The sequence below is a fragment of the Schistocerca gregaria genome, chromosome X, assembly GCF_023897955.1.
Source record: "Schistocerca gregaria isolate iqSchGreg1 chromosome X, iqSchGreg1.2, whole genome shotgun sequence".
Taxonomy (NCBI): Eukaryota; Metazoa; Arthropoda; class Insecta; order Orthoptera; family Acrididae; genus Schistocerca; species Schistocerca gregaria.
Window position 1 is genome coordinate 651096121 of NC_064931.1, and position 6000 is coordinate 651102120.

Genomic DNA, 6000 nt, shown 5'->3' on the forward strand with positions numbered 1-6000 from the left:
AACGAAGTTAGAACCAAGGGTAGTAGTGTCAGCGAAGCTGAGGGATGAGGTTTTAAAGGAAGCATGTGCTCACATGTTATCTGCTCATGGAGGGTGAAGAGCGACGAACAGGAGCGTGGCGGAGAGGTATTGGTGAAGAGATAGGAAAGTGGATGTGGATCAGTGTGTCAAGAATTGTATACCATGTGCACAGAGAGCAAATTTGAGTCGGAAACAGATACAGCTACAAATATTGCCGGAAGGAACATGTCCATTCTCTATATTGGGGATTGATGTCTCAGGACCTTTCAGGTGAACACCATAGGGGAACAGATTCGTTCTGACAATAATAGACCAGTTTTCGAGGTATGTGGAGATAGTGGCTAAGCCAAATCAACAGGCAGCCATGGTCGCACAAGCGTTAGTAAATAACTGGATTTTGAAGTTTGGTGTACCGGAGACAATAATTACTGACCAAGGGACCAACTTCATGTCGGATTTAATGAAGGAACTGTCTAAATTGTTGAACATAAAGAAGTTGAGGACGAGTCCATTGCATCTACAGGCCAATGGAAGGACCGAACAGCTACACAGAACAATCAGGAAGATGCTGAATTTTTATGTGGATTCTCATCATCATCAGTGGTACGAGTACTTAAAGCAAATGGTATGCGCATATAATGCAAAAATCCATACAAATACCGGTTTGTCTCCATATGAGGTAGTGTAAGGGCGAAAAATGCCGTCACATTTTGATTTAGTGAGGCTACAGATAGGAATGACCGGTGAATCTGTATGTCATTTCGCGAGAACAATTCGGGATGTTTGGAAATGTGTACAAAATGCGAATATGAAGGCTTTGAAAAGGCAGGAAAATGGAGTGAAGCGGAAAGGAAGTTTACTGCACTATAGAGGTGGGCAATTGGTAATGCTGTCCAGCCTCTACAGGGTGTTACAAAAAGGTACGGCCAAACTTTCGGGAAACATTCTCTCACACACAAATAAAGAAAAGATGTTATGTGGAAATGTATCCGGAAACGCTTAAGTTCCATGTTAGAGCTCATTTTAGTTTCGTCAGTATGTACTGCACTTCCTCGATTCACCGCCAGTTGGCCCAATTGCACGCAATTGTGCAATCACGTCATTAACACAGATTTTCTGTGAACGTTTGGGCAGGCATTGTTGGTGATATCTTGATTGGGCCCCATGTTCTTCCTCCTACGCTCAATGGAGCACGTTATCATGATTTCATACGGGATACTCTACCTGTGCTGCTAGAACATGTGCCTTTACAAGTACGACACAACATGTGGTTCATGCACGATGGAGCTCCTTCACATATCAGTCGAAGTGTTCGTATGCTTCTCAACAACAGATTCGGTGACCGATGGATTGGTAGAGGCGGACCAATTCTATGGCCTCCACGCTCTCCTGACCTCCACCCGATTGACTTTCATTTATGGGGGCATTTGAAAGCTCTTGTCTACGCAACCTCGGTACCAAATGTAGAGACTCTTCATGCTCGTATTGTGGACGGCTGTGATACAATACGCCATTCTCCAGGGCTGCATCAGCGCATCAGGGATTCCATGCGCCGGAGGGTGGATGCATGTATCCTCGCTAACGGAGGACATATTGAACATTTCCTGTAACAAAGTGTTTGAAGTCACGGTGGTACGTTCTGTTGCTGTGTGTTTCCATTCCATAAATAATGTGATTTGAAGAGAAGTAATAAAATGAGCTCTAACGTGGAAAGCAATTTTCTTTCTTTGTGTGTGAGGAATGTTTCCTGAAAGTTTGGCCTTGCCTTTCTGTAACACCATGTATACACAAAAAGGGAAAATGATGAAGTTTCTCACGAGGTATCAAGGGCCATACCAAGTTGTTGAAACCACATCCCCCATTAATGTTAAGCTTCAGCTGCCAACTAGAACAACGATAGTACACATTGGGCAGTTACGGACATTTAAGCGTTGTCTGGATGTGATTCCAGGCATGTCACAGGAAGGGAAGAGGAAGAAAGAGAGAGTGGAGAGAGGTGTTAAGCGCAGGGAAAACCAGGAAGATAGAGTACAGCATGAAATACTGTATGCTTTGCGATCCAGAAAGTTGTAGAGTATTTGTAGTTTTTTTTCTTGTTATGTATCATTGGGTTTACATAGATTAATTAGGCATTGTATTTAATATGTTGCATGTGTTTTCGAGTATTGTGAGCCTGCTAGGGACAGCAGTCTTTTTTAAGAGGGAGGAAGCGGTATGGTCCTCAGGTTACTGAAAAGTGGAGCATTGAGCAAGTTTGTAGAAGTAAAAAACTGAGGAGGTATTGTTGACCTCGGCAGTTAACAGCTGGTGCGCCGAGATGACAAGGGAGGAATTACAGAGTTGCCATAGAGGGAAGGTAATGGTATCTCCAGTCAGGGTGCTAAGCACCATTCCGGACGCATAAATGGAGCAGCTTTTTTTAGGTAGGGGGAAAGGAATAGACTGTCCAAGGGATATTATCGATCCAAAGTTGAGCTTGCAGTGCATTGGGATGCATTGCATCTTCTCCACCTACGAGAATTTGGTAGTAGTAGCAAGTTGTTTTGAGTGGGGAGTATCTGCAGAATTGAAACGTATAGAGCTCGAGGAGAGCGGAATTTTAATAAATGGAACTGCATGTAACATAATAGGACCAACCTTCCATCCGCCAGCAGATATTTTAGGAGTCATATAATTGAAATTTACACAGCCACAACTTACTGGCCAGAAGCCATTAGAATTTTTACCAAGGCAGAATCTGACCTTGGTAAATCAAACTCTTCTGTTGAGATCCATAAACCAGTTCATTTTAGAGCAATAGGGGCGCATAGCAGCCGAACAGCTTGTGCAACATGTCTTGCAGTATAGGGAAAGACAACAGCAAATAACGATCATTTTGAGCACCTCTGTGCCAAGTGTCTTCGCAGCCTTAACTTTGTTATGTGTTGTTTTCATACTGAGCAGGCAGAGAGCCAATTCCAAGAGGGAACAAAGGGTAGTCCAAGTCCCAGTGGAATGCATACCGAGGGCATGAGACGAGTAGGTAAAGATTTGATCGAACAGTGGTCGTCCAGTAAGGAATTTTTACATTTTGTTTCATGTCGTGTGTTTGAAGGGGCACTATACCACATTTAAGTTTTCTAAAAGTAAGGAAATATGTCACAGGTGCAGACCCAAGCAAGTTAAGAGTTAGTTAAAGGTCGACCCGTGGAGCAGGTCTTTCCGAAGGTGGCAACAATGTAGTGGCGCTACAGTTTGGGATAGGAAAAATCAGTTTTGGTGCAAATTTTCTGAATGCGCAAGTTACAGCCAGCCACGGTCCTGTTTTCAGTGAGTAAAATAGAGGCCACAGGGGTGTAGAACCGCCAGAAAAAGTACACGCAGCGATTTGCATGGCGCAAGTCACAGGCAGAAGTGGCCCACTGGCCAAGCTAAGTGTTATGAGTACGTGACACGGAGTGGTGCATTTAACAAAATAGAGGCGCACAGCTGCATATAAATAGGTAACAGTTCACTAACAAAGCATTCAAGTCTGACAGTTCTCCTGCATGGCGGGGCGTGTCACACCACTGGCTACAAGCAGCAGCAGATGGGGCGCCAGCGTTCCAGTCGATGGCAGGTCACTGGGTGGGTCTGAGGCCAATGTGGGGTCTGCAGCCAGCCAGTTGCGGGCCATACCACGGCCCGTTACTGCAGGTAGTCTTGTTGGCTCCTGACACACCCCAGAGTTATCCCAAGGCGAGGGTTGCAGATTCAGAAGCTGGATCATGGGCTCTTGTTGTCGCCTCGATCTTAGCCACAGCGGCGAGGGAACACGCCTCTGGGCTGCCTTGCAGCTTCCCAGCGAGCGGCCCTGAGGCGGCAGAGGTGAAGACAGCTGAGTCGGCTGCCAGCGCATCCTGATGTCGCCGCAACTCCGCAACCGTACAAGGCTGCCATACAGTAGTGCGCTGCATGAGTCACTGAAGCAGCCTTTCCGCGCCAAGCCATTTCACAGGCAGCGATGTGGTGTCCTCAGCTTTGCGGGACCCGGTGACACAGAGCAAGGGGAATGCGGTACTGTAGTTGGAAACGATAAATCACTTGGGAAGCTTGGATGAGTTTTAATACAGCGCCCTCTACTTCTTCCCACATTTGGTGTCAGAAGCTGCTTCTACAGAAGAGTTACATTTTTAGTTCCATGTTTTCAAAATTTTTCCTTTCCTAAGCTAGTTAACTTATTTGTTCTTAATTAATTTATCTCAGTTGTTTGTTGTATGAACATTAATTAGGAAGCAGGTAAAATAAATTATAGTTAACATGTGTCATGTTATAATATAAGGTTCTTCAACTGGTTATTTTCCAATTCATGTTAATAAACTTATGATAACTGCTACAACTCAAAGTAAGATTTGATTCGTTGGATGTAACTGAATGCCCCATAATGGTACTTTAGTTTAAAATTATAGAATTATTAAGATTCGAATACATAAAAACTAAGCAATAACATCTCCTAACATATTTTAAATTGACATTAAAATTATGTAGACAAATAAGTAGTATCTTCATAGCTGAATATGAATTGGTGTTACAAGAGGGTTTGCGAGCACTAAATCGTTTTGAGCTCCTAGAACATGTGGATTAATTATGATGGATAATTAGTAATGATGTTATTAATACAAAGTTGATTGAGCCTTTAAATTTAAAGTAAGGGTAAAATAACTCCATTTGAAGACATGCACCAAAAATTTGGAGAGAAGTGCTGCCATCTCTTCATAGGTCTAAACCTAAATATCACATTAATATGTAATACAATGCAGAGAATTCCTTGGATTTCGCTAGATATGATTTCTGTAATGTCAAAAGTGGGCTAACCATCTCCTACACTAAAAGTTCCCTATAGTGGAAAGAAACTGAACAGCTGAGTAACAGTAACACCGTAAACATATAATTTCTTTAACACTGAAGTTTTAAAAGGTTTGGGGACAGAGGCAGAATATATTGGAATTAATAAAAGTTTAAAAATGAAATATAAGCCTTATATAACACATAATATTGATCAATTTAGGAACCAAGTCTAGAATATTTGAAGTGCTCGGTTGGCACATTCAGTACAGAATACAAATAGTGAAGTTGTTGGATGTAGAAACTGGAAATAGTGACAAAAATGTGAAAATCAATGGAAGTTATCGAAAGAGGAAGCATAATCCCCAGAACCAGCACAAATAAATTTGGAAGAAAAAGCAAAACAATGGTAAAGAATACGGTAATTATAAGGGTGTAGTGAAAAAGGCAAAATCATAAGGTTCAGATTGTGCCTGTGTGAGAAAATGCTCCGATAATGTACTTGCAGTTACACGGGACAAGTTGCTTCGTTATTCCTGGAATCTACATAACAAAAATCTTCAAAATGCTTATATATTTCGATGTGTGAATATGAATATTGTCAAGCAGAGGTTCCATGATGATCCAGAGAAGAGTAGGTGGCAGACAACTAACATCTATAAGGTTACTGTAAGTGAGGTAGACATTCAGATTTGTGAGAAAGCTTTTCTAGCATTCTTTGGTATAATCAATGGGCGCCTATCCCGAGTAATCCAACAAAATAAAACATCTGGAACTCCTGTGGTAAATTTCTGTGTCTCATTATGCGCCAAAACACTAGACATACATTCATGATGATAGATTTATGTGTAACATGACGTTAAAAGCTAAACATTTTATTTAAGATGGATAAGCATGACAGACTTAACAGTTGCCCAAATAAATGAGGCGCAGAGGAGCAGAAATTTGTATGGGGTCATATAAATAGTTTTCCTATGCAGTCAAGTCAGTATTCCAGGAATAAGAATCCCAACGTGACATATTTGTGTGCACATATAAGCATTAGCAAGATATTTAATCTTCATCAAGATAAGTGCAAAGACAGCAACGAGGAATCTCTTAGTATCGCCATGAATTGTATAATAATTTATCAGTTTTTCAATATTGGCTTTGCAAAATCATGTAGTAATACCTGTG